The sequence below is a fragment of the Adiantum capillus-veneris genome, chromosome 7, assembly GCF_014529385.1.
Source record: "Adiantum capillus-veneris isolate H3 chromosome 7, ASM1452938v2, whole genome shotgun sequence".
In the NCBI taxonomy this organism is placed as follows: Eukaryota; Viridiplantae; Streptophyta; class Polypodiopsida; order Polypodiales; family Pteridaceae; genus Adiantum; species Adiantum capillus-veneris.
Genome location: NC_140937.1, coordinates 140,406,621 through 140,423,838, shown reverse-complemented (window position 1 = coordinate 140,423,838; position 17,218 = coordinate 140,406,621).

Here is a 17,218-nt window from a genome sequence, read left to right as displayed (position 1 = left end):
TAGCCACATGTGCTACTAAGAAAGATTTGGACGCTTTTAAACCTACAAATCAATTACTCTGGCAAATGAGGTACTTGGTTCTTGAAAGAGAAGACTTGACTAATCAAGTTGAAGGGCGAGCTTTAAGGACAAAGACTACAGAGGCAGTATGTAAATTTCTTCTTGAGGATGTAATCTGCCGCTATGGTTGTGTGGGAAAGATAATTGCAAACAGAGGAGAGCTGGATGCCGAGGGAGCAAGGGAATTCTTTTCCAGGATAGGAATCAATCTTTCCCTTACCACCGCTTACAATCCGGAAGGCAAAGGGAAAAGTGAAAGAGGGCATCCGCCAATCATCAAAGCCTTGGCTAAATCTTGTGAAGGGAGAATTAGTGAGTGGCCAAAACTATTGCCATATGCTCTATGGGCTGATCGCACGACACACAGCTCAGTAACTGGCTACATGTCTGCAGAATTGATGTATGGTCAAAAGCCTGTAATGTCCATTGAAGAGACCATTCCCACATCGAATGTGCTACCTTGGCAAGATGGGCTTAGCAGAGAAGAGCTCCTTGCCTTGCGTATAAGACAGCTAGAAAGAAGGCCTGAAGACATTGAGGTTGCAAAAGAAAGATTGAAGAATGCTAGGTTGAAAAGCAAGGACTACTTTGATAGACGACAGAGGCTAAGAACGAAGGAAATTAAGCAAGGAGATTGGGTTTTAGTGTATGACAGTAGTCTTGATAACCAGCATACTGTCATGCGAAAGGTTTCAAAAGGATGGTTTGGACCGTATATAGTCAAGTACGTACATGACAATGCCACTTACACCCTGGCTGAATTGGATGGAACAGAGATAAAAATACCCATTGCAGGAAAGAGAATCAAGGTATTCAAAAGAAGAGAGGATAGTCATCTGACTGATCAAGTAAGAGAGAATGAAGGTTTGGAATCACCAAGTGAAGATGAAGAAGAAGAAACTCCGAGAGAGTCGAACCTGCAAACATTGGCTGTGGCACATACCGGAGGATGTGCAGGTTTAGAGGGGGTGGATGTCGTGCCGTGGCACGTGCATAGTGGGAACGCAAGCTAAGCCCTACAATATTATGGATTTTATGTGTATACCTTAAGTATGCATAAGTATATGCATTTTCTATTTAGCATGCAAAAAGCTAGTCGAAGTTTGATGTGTCACTCTTGTTGGGAATGGGCTTCGATCCCGGGTTTCTTTGTGAACGTCTTCTTGGAGCCATGATGAAATGAGCCTATAAAACTTACCTCCTATCTACTAGGCATCGTAGGTGGCATATGACATGTATAGCATGGCCAAAAGTGGCCTTAGTCATAGTATACCCCATGAGGTGTCATTTTACACATAGTAGGTGCACTTTGGAGTGATTATGGACCTAGAAAAATCCCTTAGAAAAGTGGTTACGAGTTTGTTTGATGTCATCCATGATGTATGCCAAGTTCTCTCTCAATTTTTTATAAAGCTACTCTTGGAGGCTTATGGCGGCAAGGAGAAGATATTTGGAGAAAAATCTACAAGAACCTCTAGATATTTCTTGATGAGAAAGATCTAGAAACTTTGAAGATAATTTCAAGATATTTTTGAAAAGGGAGACACTTGTCACACAAATCCCTTAGATATTTCTAAGCAAATATCTTCTTCAAGAGGCAACCTCACCTATAAATAGAGCCTCTTTCTCCTCACAATATCATGAGTCTTGAGGTGTGCTCCACTTCTTTGGATTAAGCTTGTGTGGGTCTTTGTGTGTTGGTTGTCTCTCTTATCTCTTTCCTCCATTGTTTGGACTGCTTTTTGAGATTTCTTAGATGAATAACCCCGATTGTGTAACTTTTCAACCCTTTCATTTTGTACAACATATTAGAATTAACGTTTGTATTAGCCGTAAAATACACTTCCAACAGAGAATTGTGTTTCTCTTTGGGCCGGAAAGACTGCAAGAGATTCATCTTTCTCCACATCCTCTTATTTTGCCACTACTAGACTACTCTAATTCTTTCATTGTGCACATATTTATTCTCCTCTAGGAGTTGAGTCTTGCTTTCTTAATATTAGTATGAACCAAGAAGACTTGTATACACGGCTCATTCCTATCGCTAGGCAAAATATCTACATCTTTGTAAGCACTAAGTTACAGTTTCAAAGAACCATTCGCAGTCTATTTGGAGCACAACGACTTTCTATTATAAATGCATCAGTGAACCCTTTCATCCTACCTTTGATTAGATACGATCAAAGCCTTGATGTTTTTATCTTTGTCTTGTTTTGAGGGTTTCATGTGTGCGTATGTGTGTGTCTGTGTGTAAGATCCCAATGGCTACACACAATGTATTTTCTACAAACACTAAGCTCGCTTAAGTGAAAAGATTCACAGTCTCCCCACAAACCCTCACAGCTAGAGGCCCGGCGCCTTCCTGGAAAGACCGCCAACTCTTTGACACACTTTTGTTGAACCCGACGCGAAGTTTGTCAGGGTGAATTAGTGGGGATCTTTAAGCTAATTGAACCATGGGTGATCATCATCCGCAGTAGCAAGGTATGCCTTTTCATCCCGCTACAATGCAAATGTTTCAAGCATTTGCCTTGTTTATGCAATGACAGCATGCTACAGAAAGAAGAGAAGTGTCAGCAACCAAAGCTATTCAAGCAGTGGTGCACAAAATGGATCATTTTAATGGGAAAGATGTGACAAAGTATCTTCGTGGCTATGTAAAGGAGATGGAGTTGCATCTTGTGCCAGAATATGAGATGCTCCAAAGCTTTGATCTTGTTGTGACTCCTGAGATTAGAGAGCATGTGAGAGGAATCAGAAATGAGCATGGAAGAAATTGGGAGGAGTTCAAGCTAGCGATGAAGGAGGAGTATTTCATGGAGGAATTTGAGAGAGTAACAAAGAGAACTTTCCTGGAGTGGGTAGCCAAGCTGAAGGAGGGGCTCTCTCCAACAGAGCTACTTAGGGAGTTTGAGCAACGATATGCTCAACTCACAAGGATAGAGAAGTCCACACTTGACTCAGACAAGACAGAGCTCTTCTTACAAGCAACAGGAAAGGAGCTCCAGGAGAAATTGGAGGTACTTCTTGAGGAAAAAGATGCTGAGCAGGGACTGAAGATACATTGGAATGAAGTTGAAGTTGCTGTTTCATTACTTTCCAAGCGCCAAAGGAGACGGGATAAGATGGTTGTTGGTAGTGCACCATCTACCTCCACAGCCTCTGAAAAGATGGTAAAGCCTTCTTCCTTTATACTTCCAAAGGTTGATGACACTGTAATAGATGATCTTATGAAAGGTATGAGGGATTTAAAAGTAAAACTCACAAAGCTTGAAGAGAAGGGGCAACCATTGGCACCATATTCAAGGCAAAAACAACAACCTAAAGAAGGTTTTGTTCATAGATGCATATGGTGTGACAACATAGAGCATGCTAGGAGAGAGTGTGACAGCTTCAGTGAAGCTTTGAGAAAAGATCTTTTCTTCTTCAAGGATGGGAAGATTCACTTAAGGGAGACAGTTTTACCCTTAAGGACTAACTTTGGGAAAGGAGGAATGTAGAGTCTGGTAGAGGATATGGCCACTACCCCTGCCATCTCTGCATCTGAGGCATCTACTTATACAGTCAAGATTGAACCATTGAGGATTTTTGAAGAAAATGGTAAGCTGTGGCCAAGTGCTATGGAGCTAGCAAGGAAAGGAAAGCTTACAAGAGAATTCCTACATGAAGCAGGTGACCGTATTCGTCTAGAAACAGGATGGAATGATCCTGTGGACTCCTTGTCAGTACATGCCTATATTGCAAAATGTCAAAACAATGAAGTTTTTGTGGAAGAAAAGCGCAGGCGAGAGAGTGGTGACGAAGGACCATCAAAAAGAATTACTAGAAGAAGTTATACAATACCTGCTCGAGCGCCTACAACACAGGAAGCAACCCCACCTGAAGTGACTATGGAAGAAAGTACAACTGGGAGGAAAAAGCAGTCATCAAAAGGTAAGCCTAAAGCTCCAACTTATAAGTTACAGTCTGATATTGAGGCTGCTACAGACTTAAAGAAAGTTCTAGAAGAAAGAATTTTGAATAGCAAAATAGAGTTTACCTTGGGAGAAGTCCTTGGCATAGCCAAGCACGAGTTTCACGAGGAGATCATTGATATCATCAAGAGAAAAAGGAAAACTCTTGTTGACACCACTCGCCCGCAATCTGAAGGAGAAAGCTTAAAGACACAGGTAATACAGGTGGAAGACAGAGAGCATGATGAGGATGTCGTAGGGTGCTACCATTCTTTTGGAAGAACAAAGCAAGTACAATTTTTAAATGGAGATGAGGAGTACTAATCCATTCCAAGAAGTCACTTTTCTAGGAATCATTGGGCAAGAGCTACGACAGAGACAATGGTCAAGGTGGGTGATCTTGAAGAGCTATTTGTTGCCTTAATTGACCATGGTTCAGAAATAAACATAATGTCAAAGAGCTTATTCAACAAGTGCAAATTACCAATGGACACAGATCATGGATGGATGGTTAAGGTAGCAAATAATTCATCAGGTGAGTTATATGCAACTTGTCCAAGTGTGAAAGTAACTATTGGAGATGTAAAGGAAGAGCAGAATTTCTTTGTATAGGACACATCTTCTTATGATATCCAACCCTACATTGTAGGGGTAAGAATGGAAACAAAGGTAATGGATGATGGTTCTGCTTATGCTATGATAAGAAGTAAAGATGGAAAATGTGCCGTTCAATTTCTCACTGTCTGTGTGAACCATGAAAGAAATCGTGGCAGTCTCCGAGAGCGCCCATTACCCAGATTGAGTAAAGAGTTTTATGATCATCGAGAGAGAATGGGTTTTGGCCAGGTACCATTGTAGAGCGGGATTACGCTGGTACAAAAAGGGAAAGGTTCTCACATAAGGAGGATTTTTGTACAGGTTTTACAGGTCTAACAGAATATGGATATGTGTCTTTTCTAAAATGTGAGAACTTGAGTCGAGGTTCCCGCAAACATATACATAATCTACAAAAAGAGTGGAAAGAGCATGGTCTACTAGGTAACAATGAAAACATAACAGGTATGTTTGAGGAGTTTTCTTTTGTGGACACATTACAGGATCTGCAGTCTATAGTAGATTATCCTTCACATGACCAAAATGAGTTAGTAAAAGTGTGCTCACTTGAAATGTACAATGTGGTTGAGGCATTTCAAAAGGAACAGGAGGATAGAAAGAAAAAACATAAAGTAAAGGTGGACACCAAGTACAAGACTGTGGCAAAGAAGGTAAAACCAGTGGCACTTCCTTTGCCAAAGGACTGCAAGGAAAAGCTAGAACAGGCTTTTTTGCAACTTAGTCTCAGAAATCCAAAAGGGATTGGACACAGGTTTACAAAGGAGTCTCTAAAGCAATTGAAGATTGGGAATGAGGACTCCTTGACACAGGTTGAAAGGGAATGTTTTAAACTCTAAACATGGAAAAGCATTTTCATTTGAGCCACATGAGATAGGATGTGTAGATCCTACCATTGTTGCTCCTATGGTGATCTTTACCATCCCTCATGTACCTTGGAACTTACGGCCAATACCAGTTCCAAAGGCTCACTTACCAAAGTTAATTGAGCTACTAAATGAGAAGATCAAGATGGGTATTTTGGAGCCTTCATGTGCTCCATACTCAAACAGGTGGTTCACAGTACCAAAGAAGAATGGAGCCTTGCGCTTCATCCAAGATATGCAGCCGGTCAACAAAGTCACAATCAGGAATATGGGTACAGGGCCAATTGTGGACGAGTTTGTAGAAGCATTTGCAGGAAGGGCAATATATTCTATGAGAGATTTGTACTCAGGGTATGATCAATTCCAACTAGCAATGGAAAGCAGGGATTTGACTACCATGAGGACACCTTTGGGTTTGGTGAGGATGTGTACCTTACCACAGGGAGCAACCAATTCAGTTGCACATATGATGAATGGTATGAATAAGGTCTTACGTGACTTTATTCCCCAAGTAACTATGCCTTTTCTTGATGATGTTCCTATCAAAGGATGTGAAGAAAGTAATAAAGATGAATCTTTGGATTCTAAGGGGTGCCGCAACTTCGTGGCACAACACATAAATGATTGTGACAAGATTCTATCCAGACTAGAAGAGGTGAACCTTACCCTCTTAGGGCAGAAGTCTGTGTTTGGAGTGAAAGAGGTGTTGATTGTTGAGCACATGTGTGGCCCCAATGGGAGACGACCTTGTCCAAAAAAAATTGATGCAATTCAAAAGATGAAGGAGGTATGCATATCTGTGAGTGAAGCTCGCAGATTTCTTGGTGCATGTGTGTTTTATTTTATATGGATTCCACATTATTCACATGTAGCAGATCCTTTGTATCAGTTGTTAAGAAAAAAACCAAAAGTTTCATTGGGGAGACGCACAAGCAAGGGCTATGAGAAAGCTAAAGGATTTGCTACAACAAGCACCGAATTTAAGAAAGGTAAACTATGAGTGTAGAAAACCAGTAATAGTGACAGTGGATACGAGTCCGACAGGAATTGGATGGGAAATAGGGCAGGATGATGAAGAGGGAAATAGGTATGTGGTAAGGTTTGGAGCCAAGGTTCTAAGTACTCGACAAAGGAACTACCCACAGGTAAAACGGGTGTTGTGGGACATGGTTACAGCACTAAAGAGTGAAAAGGAGTACTTGATTGGAGCATATGTGATTGTGCAAACAGATTGTCTGCCACTCCTTGGAATGATTACAAGCTTCTCAACACCAGACATTGCCATGCTAAAATGGATTGCCTACATTAGGTCGTTGAATCCAGAGTTCAAGCATATTGCAGGAAAAGACAATCCCGTAGCGGATATGCTGTCAAGCGCAAGGTATGAGGATGAGCAAGACATGGTAGATGATAGTGAAGATGTAGGCACAAGATTCTACTCCATTAATCATGTTGAGCATAATGATGTTGGCACACCTAGTGCACTTGAGTTGTTTTCAGAAGATGGGTATGAATGAGATTGGTTGCTTATTGGTCGTTAATTGAGTACTTTAACAAAACAGGGTGACTGGTCTGAGCATGAGTTTAAGAGGATATGCAGAAAAGCATATGGGTACTTTGTGCAGGATGGTTACTTATGGAAACATCCAAAACAGAAGGGTGCTATACCGCAAAGGGTAGTATGTAACAAACAGAGTCAGGTAAAGTTCATGCAGGAGTTTCATGAGAACCTATGGGCTGGACACCGTAGTGTGTGGGCAACCTTTTCAAAGCTAAAGGAAAGGTATTGGTGGAAAGGTATGTACAAGGATATATCCCACTTTGTGGAATCATGTGTAACATGTCAAATGTATTCAAATGTCCGACATCGTGATGGATTGCACCCTACATATCCACTAGCCATGCACTATAAATGGGTTGTGGATCTAGTCACCATGCCTTTAGGACTCTGGCAAATGAGGTACTTGGTTCTTGAAAGAGAAGACTTGACTAATCAAGTTGAAGGGCGAGCTTTAAGGACAAAGACTACAGAGGCAGTATGTAAATTTCTTCTTGAGGATGTAATCTGCCGCTATGGCTGTGTAGGAAAGATAACTGCAGACAGAGGAGAGCTGGATGCCGAGGGAGCAAGGGAATTCTTTTCCAGGATAGGAATCAAGCTTTCCCTTACCACCGCTTACAATCCGGAAGGCAAAGGGAAAAGTGAAAGAGGGCATCCGCCAATCATCAAAGCCTTGGCTAAATCTTGTGAAGGGAGAATTAGTGAGTGGCCAAAACTATTGCCATATGCTCTATGGGCTGATCGCACGACACACAGCTCAGTAACTGGCTACATGTCTGCAGAATTGATGTATGGTCAAAAGCCTGTAATGTCCATTGAAGAGACCATTCCCACATCGAATGTGCTACCTTGGCAAGATGGGCTTAGCAGAGAAGAGCTCCTTGCCTTGCGTATAAGACAGCTAGAAAGAAGGCCTGAAGACATTGAGGTTGCAAAAGAAAGATTGAAGAATGCTAGGTTGAAAAGCAAGGACTACTTTGATAGACGACAGAGGCTAAGAACGAAGGAAATTAAGCAAGGAGATTGGGTTTTAGTGTATGACAGTAGTCTTGATAACCAGCATACTGTCATGCGAAAGGTTTCAAAAGGATGGTTTGGACCGTATATAGTCAAGTACGTACATGACAATGCCACTTACACCCTGGCTGAATTGGATGGAACAGAGATAAAAATACCCATTGCAGGAAAGAGAATCAAGGTATTCAAAAGAAGAGAGGATAGTCATCTGACTGATCAAGTAAGAGAGAATGAAGGTTTGGAATCACCAAGTGAAGATGAAGAAGAAGAAACTCCGAGAGAGTCGAACCTGCAAACATTGGCTGTGGCACATACCGGAGGATGTGCAGGTTTAGAGGGGGTGGATGTCGTGCCGTGGCACGTGCATAGTGGGAACGCAAGCTAAGCCCTACAATATTATGGATTTTATGTGTATACCTTAAGTATGCATAAGTATATGCATTTTCTATTTAGCATGCAAAAAGCTAGTCGAAGTTTGATGTGTCACTCTTGTTGGGAATGGGCTTCGATCCCGGGTTTCTTTGTGAACGTCTTCTTGGAGCCATGATAAAATGAGCCTATAAAACTTACCTCCTATCTACTAGGCATCGTAGGTGGCATATGACATGTATAGCATGGCCAAAAGTGGCCTTAGTCATAGTATACCCCATGAGGTGTCATTTTACACATAGTAGGTGCACTTTGGAGTGATTATGGACCTAGAAAAATCCCTTAGAAAAGTGGTTACGAGTTTGTTTGATGTCATCCATGATGTATGCCAAGTTCTCTCTCAATTTTTTATAAAGCTACTCTTAGAGGCTTATGGCGGCAAGGAGAAGATATTTGGAGAAAAATCTAGAAGAACCTCTAGATATTTCTTGATGAGAAAGATCTAGAAACTTTGAAGATAATTTCAAGATATTTTTGAAAAGGGAGACACTTGTCACACAAATCCCTTAGATATTTCTAAGCAAATATCTTCTTCAAGAGGCAACCTCACCTATAAATAGAGCCTCTTTCTCCTCACTTGGGCATCAAGCAAACCAACAAGCAACCAAGCGCTCAAGCAATCTCCATAATCAAGCCACTCTATCAAGCCATCACCGAACCTCCTAGCCATCTCCTTGAGGAAAAATTTCTCTCAATTTCAGCACACATCTTGAGCTTGCTACTTCATGCCTCAACCTTTCTATCTTCTCACTTGTAATACTCAAACACTCTATGTAACCTTCTTTCATCAATAAAGACGCATTGTTGGTGGCTTGCAAACGGTGTTGGGGACTACTACGCATCATCTACTTCATCAAGTTGGCTACAATATCATGAGTCTTGAGGCGTGCTCCACTTCTTTGGATTAAGCTTGTGTGGGTCTTTGTGTGTTGGTTGTCTCTCTTATCTCTTTCCTCCATTGTTTGGACTGCTTTTTGAGCGTTCTTAGATGAATAACCCCGATGGTGTAACTTTTCAATCCTTTCATTTTGTACAACATATTAGAATTAATGTTTGTATTAGCCGTAAAATCCTCTTCCAACAGAGAAATGTGTTTCTCTTTGGGCCGGAAAGACTGCAAGAGATTCATCTTTCTCCACATCCTCTTTTTTTGCCACTACTAGACTACTCTAATTCTTTCGATGTGCACATATTTATTCTCCTCTAGGGGTTGAGTCTTGCTTTCTTAATATTACTATGAACCAAGAAGACTTGTATACACGGCTCATTCCTATCGCTAGGCAAAATATCTACATCTTTGTAAGCACTAAGTTACAGTTTCAAAGAACCATTCGCAGTCTATTTGGAGCACAACGACTTTCTATTATAAATGCATCAGTGAACCCTTTCATCCTACCTTTTATTAGATACGATCAAAGCCTTGATGTTTTTATCTTTGTCTTGTTTTGAGGGTTTCATGTGTGCGTATGGGTGTAAGATCCCAATGGCTACACACAATGTATTTTCTACAAACACTAAGCTCGCTTAAGTGAAAAGCTTCACAGTCTCCCCACAAACCCTCACAGCTAGAGGCCCGGCGCCTTCCTGGCAAGACCGCCAACTCTTTGACAACGTTCTGAAAACAGTGACTTATTTCTGAGTGCACGCCAAAGACAGCACACGAGAGCCGACCGCGGCCGCCCCACCTATGCCCTCCACAGTGGGCGACCAAGGAAAACTCGATCGAAAACTCTACAACATCGAGGCTTCCGTTGGCGCTATTGGCTACGCGCATAGGAAGGCCTACTTAACCCTTGCATGAAGAAGGGTTGAACCCACCCCCTGAGGGTAAAAGGCCAACACTTTACCATCAAGCTATTGACCATTGATGTGTATAACAAGGAAAGATATCATACTTGTGTTGAAAGGAAAACTAGAAGGAAAGGGAAAGCTTCAAACTTCAAGGAAGTAGTTTCACCCTTGGTTTTCACTTCAAAGATTTTTTTTTCCTCCAAAGATTTTTTTTTCCTCACAAAGAGTTAGCTTCAAAGAACAAAAGCCTTCACAAAAACGATGAGTTTTTGTGAAGAATCAACAAAGGTGTTCTTACGACGAATGATATGTGAAGCACTACAATTCCCACAAGGCGAGGTTCGCATGCAATGCAAATCGCGGAGCATATAAAACACAAAGACTTCAATTTCACAAGGTACAAATTGATGCTTGTTTTTCTCTCTTTACATTAGTGTGTGTTTACCATGGCCAGTGAGGATATCCCACCTACACACACTTTTGCTTTTGAGCACGCAGATCAAAATCAGGGCACCACGGGTGCGGCTGACACTAATATGCATAACGAAAATGATCTAGGAGATCATGGCCTTGTAGATATGGCTTCTTTCAAGACTTTGGAAAATCGCCAAAGCATACTTGAACGCAACCTCTGTGCACTTAAAGCAAATGGTACCAATCTTACAAACTTACTTGTGAAATTTGTGAATTCACAGACGGCTCAAGGAGCCACAAGTGGCACGGTTTAAGGGAACCAAGCTCGCACGAGTCAAGGAGTCCAAGAGACAAGTGCTTCAGAAGATGCAAAAGGTAGCAATGCATTACTTAAGAATATCACCATTCATGAGTTTCACGGGGAAGAGTGTGATCACAACAAGGATGCAGTCAATACATTCTTACACAAATGGAGTGATATATTGAGATGTAGAGAGAAAGAGAGAGAGACGAGACCAGAGACACACCATATACGCTCCCAAAGACTGATTCATATTGAGGACAAGATACAAATATATAGGTGAGACCAAGTTGAGTAGACTGAGCCATATATAGCTCCAACACCCCCACTCAAACAAAGGTCTCTAGCTTTGGATGAAAAAACCCTTGGGGAGTTCAAGGGAAAAACCCAAGCCCCTATACAATGTGAAAATATGAACCAGCGATGATGATGTGAAAGTGAATTGTGCATCTATGTACAAATATTCAAGTGACTTAGAGATCACAATGTGCAAATGTGGAGTGTGCATAGTGCATGGTACCTAAAAGATTACAATTAATGTCATATGTACAAAGCTATTACAATAGCAAAGAAGCTAATCTAGAAAGAGTGAGGTCGAAGCAACTCCAAGCTCCGAGCGCAAGAGGATGAAACGTGACTCGTTGAGGCCTTTGGTCAAAATGTCTGCAATCATCTGGTCACTTGGACAGTGTTCAACCATAATGGTTCCTTTGCGTACTTCATACCTGACATAATGATAATGGACAGCAATGTGCTTTGACTTATTATGTTGAACATAGTCTTTTGCAAGACTAATAGCACTTTGGTTGTCACACCGCAAGGGTGTGCTAGAAAGAGGAGAGTGACCAATATCAACCAGCATTTGTCGAAGCCAAATCAACTCACGAGCTGCAAGTGATGCCGCAACATATTCTGACTCAGTCATAGAAACTGCAACACAACGTTGTTTCTTGCTAGTCCAAGAAACAAGACAACCATTTATAAAGAAGCAATTTCCACTAGTAGATCTCATAGATAAATGTGAACTTGCCCAGTCTGCATCTGTGTAACCCAAAAGAGAAAGAGATTGCATAGAATCCGATGTGAGTTGTCGTCGATAGACTAAACCAAAATCTGTAGTGCCTTTCAAGTATTTCAACACACGCTTTGCAGCAGACCAATGCTTAAGAGAAGGACATGCAAGATGTTGTCCAAGATAATTAGCAGCAAACAGAATATCAGGACGAGTGTTCATGCTAACAAACTGAAGACATTCAATCAAGTTAGCATAAGGTTGATTTGTGACAAGTTGACCGCCATTGTCAGAAGTGTTCTTCGTAGAGCTTGCAAGACAAGGTGTGTTGGCTGAATGTGCAGATTCCATACCAAATTTTTGAATAGTATCTGCAATAAACTTTGACTGTCGAAGGAATAAAATACCTTTTGTACGGTTCCGTTGGATTTGAATGCCAAGACACGAGTGAATCTCTCCAAGATCCACCATATCAAATGCAGAAGACAGTAACTTTTTCACTTGCTGAAGAAATCCCAAATCATTGGAAACAAGGATGGTATCATCCACATAAAGAGCAAGAATCATAAAACCGCTACCTTGGCGTTTTATGTATAAGTTGGGGTCTGACGAGCAAGAGATGAATCCTTTAGAGGTGAGAAAAAGATCAAATTTTGTATACCAGGCTCGCGAAGCTTGTTTGAGACCATATAGTGCCTTATGGAGTTGAGCAACAAGGTCTTCTTTACCTGGAATAACAAACCCTTCTGGTTGTTCCATATAAATTTCTTCTTCCAAGTCACCATTAAGAAAAGCAGTTCGCACATCCATTTGATGAGCTTCTAAATCAAATTGAACAGCAAATGCCAATAAAACTCGAACACTTGTAATGCGAACAACTGGTGAAAAAGTCTCTTGATAATCAACACCAGCTACTTGGGAATAACCTTTTGCAACTAAACGCGCCTTGAACTTTTCAAAAGATCCATCTGCTTTTACTTTTGTCTTATACACCCACTTACATTTAATAGCTGTACGACCAGGAGGTAATTCAGTTAGTATCCATGTACCTTTAGAGATAAGAGAATCGTACTCTGCTTCCATAGCCTCTTGCCATTGATCCTTTTGTGGTGAAGAGATAGCTTCATCATAAGTAATGGGATCTTCGGAAGTAGAAAAAGCATTATCAACAATATCGTCATCATAAACATGACATGAGCCATGTTCAAAATCAATAGGCAGATCAACAAAAATATCAATATCATCATTGGAGACATTCGGAATGGATGGTTGTGAAGAGGAAAGTTTCTCTATAGGAAGAGTTTCATCTTTTGAAAGAAATGGAAAAGCTTGAAGCAATGATTTAGTATCATCAGAATCATCCATGGACCATGAGCCTCCCATAAGCTGTTCGTTAAAAGTAGCATCACGATTCACAATTACTTTCTTGGAGGAAGGGTCATAGAATTTGTAGCCTTTGGAAGTGTCAGAATATCCAATAAAAATAACTTAAAGACCAGGAGCATCAAGCTTTGTTCATGTTTCTTTGGGAACATGAATATAAGCAATGCATCCAAAGGTTCGAAAATGAGATACAGAAGGAATGTCACCTGTCCATGCTGTGATGGGTATCTTACCAGAGGGTGCAGTAGTAGGAAGATGATTCTGAATAAATACTGCTGTCAAAGTAGCTTCAGCCCAAAAAACACGAGATAAGCCAGAATGAATCAACATACATCTTACAGCATTGAGAATAGTGCGATTCTTTCGTTCAGCAACACCATTCTGTTGAGGCGAATATGGAATAGTGTGTTCATGATGAATTCCACTGTCAGCACAGTAACTCACAAACTCTCGAGAAACATATTCGCCTCCATTGTCACTACGAAGCTTCTTAAGGCGACGACCAGTTTGAAGTTCCGCAGCCTTGTGGAATTGTTTGAAAACAGATAAGGCTTCAGATTTTTGTCTAAGTAGAAATACAGTCGTATACCTTGAGAAATCATCAATGAAAGTAATGAAGTAGCGATATTGTGATCTCGAAGAAGGTAGAGGTCCACATATATCAGTATGAACAAGATCCAATATGTCATGAGAATGAGTTGTATTCGAAAGAGGAAAGGGTTTGCGATTGTGTTTCCCGAGAGCACAAAATTCACAAATTCCCATATGAGGATGGGCTTTAAGATCCATGCCATGAACAAGATCACGACGTTGAAGATCAAGGAGTTTTGAGAAATCAGCATGAACAAAACGGTGATGCCATACTTTGCAATCATGATCACATGGAGCAGTGACAACATTTGCTACAGCATCGTTGAGAGAGAGTTCAAACAAATTACCATTTCGAGGAGCAGTGGCTATAGTCTGTCCATCTTTCTCAATTCGGCATTTGGTATGATCAAATCCAACAAACAGACTAAGATCAACAAGTCTAGCAACTGAAAGAAGATTACGTTGAAGATCTGGTACATGTAATACTCCTCACAAAATTCGAGTGGAAGAAGATAAGGTACCAAGATATAAGTCTCCAATACCCTTTACTTGACAAGTAGTATCATCAGCAAGATAAACAACACGTTGAACTGGCAGTGGATGATAGTTATGGAGCCACTTAGACTGATATGTCATATTTCCTGTAGCACCAGAATCGACAATAAAAAGTGATCCATCGCGTACATGAAGTATTCTGTTTGGAGCAACTGAACATAGGACGCAGCTTGTTTCTGGTACAATGTTGTTTCGATGTTCAGTAGCATATGCTCTATTCCGATCTGTGTCGAATCGACGCTTATAGCACATATGAGTGGGATGATTAGATCGTCCACAATATTCACAAGAAGAAGAAGAAGAGTCTCTAGATAAACGTGGTTGTTTTGTGGTAATATTGTGTTCTTCATCATATTGACGTGCCCAACAATCATCTTCAGTATGGCCATTTCTGTTGCAGTAAGAACATTGCTTATTAGGAAATTTGAGACGAGAGAAAATATTACCGCGACGGCCACCTCTGCGGTTTCCTCGTTGAAATGGACGCCTTCGAGCATAAAAAGCCCGTTCCATCTGTTGTGACTCAGTCTCCTCGTGTGAAATCATAGCTGTATCATGACTAGCATTACGACGTTCTTGACGTTGAGAGTATTCAATTAAAGACATGCAGGCTTGGTCGAAATCAAGACCATCTTTATTAGAGAGAATAGTAACAATGTTATCATAAGAAGAGTCCTTCACCGTATCAAGGAGAAGTGTAATCAGTTGCTTTTGTGGAATAGGATCACCGGAAGCAGCAAGTTGATTAATAATAGATTTGAAAGATTCAATATGTCCCGTCATGGCAGTACCAACTTCATATTGTAACTTGTTAAGCAACCCTCTCAAATAAAGTATTTCTGTGACAGATTTCTTCTGAAAGTTTGCAATAAGGTACTTCCATACGTCGTGGGAATTAGGCAGTTCGTACATATCAAGCAAAAGGGAATCAGTAAGAGCAGAAAGAATATACCGACGAGCTGCTTTATCACGTCGTTGCCAATCCGTATAGGCAACATTCCAATCTTTAAATATAGATCCTTCAGTGATAAGCACGTTATCATTATCCGTATCAACAGGCTGAGGCGGACAAACACGATTTCCAAGAACAACATCGGAGAGTTCATCGCCTTCAAGAATTAACAACATCTTTGCTTTCCAGCCTGGAAAACCTTGACCTTGGAAAGGAGGAACAGAACGCTGGCCAGAAGGAAAGCCGTTGACGAGAATATTCATAGCCATATCTTGTTGCGAGAAGACGTATAAGATAAGATCGCAGAATTTTCACACCATATATGGTGAAGGCTGCAATTGAGAATGAGAGAGATATGAGGACTGCGTTCTGTCAACGATAAACGTAAGAAGGATGCTCAAGGAACTTCAAAAGATGTGAGAGACGTCACCCAAAAAGGGCAGGGTAAAGGAGACGTTAATAATAAAAGAGTCCTCAAAATAGAGTGGCGTGAGACGCAAGATTGACGGCCACAATATGAATAGCAAAAAGCTAAATCTTCTCGAAAAAGTTAACGCCAAAATAAGAAAAACGATCGCGGACGCTTCACGAAGAAGTAGGACGAAGAAAGCTGCGTCAAGCTCAATTGCAGTAAAAACAGCATAACTTTCTGCTGCGAACTCCGATTGACGCAAACCTAGGACTCAAATCGAAGAGCTCGAGGAGACGAAAAAGTTTTGGATGGAAAGTGCCATTGTGCTGCGCTTCATTGCGCTTTTCCCGTTTCTCCAAATTTTGAGCAGAACAGCAAGAAAAATTGAGATGAAGTTCAGGGTGTCATCAAGAAGAAAACGTAATCAACGATTAGATTGATTAGCAATAAACGTCACACAAAACACTAATCATATTCTTCTTAACACAAAACAACCACAATTAACAAGAATCAATGCTCAAAAATAAAATTTATAGCAATTTTTGAATCTTACATGCAAATCGCATACACATACTGTTTTGTCACCATGAATTGAATCGGCGCATGATCGTTACTGCTCTGATACCATATTGAGATGTAGAGAGAAAGAGAGAGAGACGAGAAAAGAGACACACCATATACGCTCCCAAAGACTGATTCATATTGAGGACAAGATACAAATATATAGGTGAGAACAAGTTGAGTAGAGTGAGCCATATATAGCTCCAATATGATATTCATAGATTGAGACACACCCCGGATATAAAGACGGCTGTGGAAACAAGTCTATCTCTTAAAGGCAATTCCTTTGAAATCAGATGCCAAACCTAACAAACAGCGTCCGTATACATATAATGACACATTTGCTAAACGAATCAAAGAGGAGATGGACAAGCTGATGGATGCTAAATTCATATATGAAATCGAACATACAGATTGGGTATCACCCATTGTGGTTATCCCCAAAAAGAACGGAAAACTGCGAGTGTGTGAAACCTCAAAAAGGTAAATGCCGCCACCATAAGGGACAATTATCCCTTGCCGATCACAGAACATGTACTTGAGAGGGTGGCCGGGAAACGGGCTTATTCCTTTCTAGATGGTTTTCAGGATACAACCAATTGGCAATTGCAATGGAGGATCAACACAAAACAGCGTTTGCCATAGAATGGGGAATATATGGGTATCAAGTCATGCCTTTTGGCTTAACTAATGCCCCAACTACCTTTCAAAGGTTGATGATGCATGCATTCAAAGAATACCTGAGAAT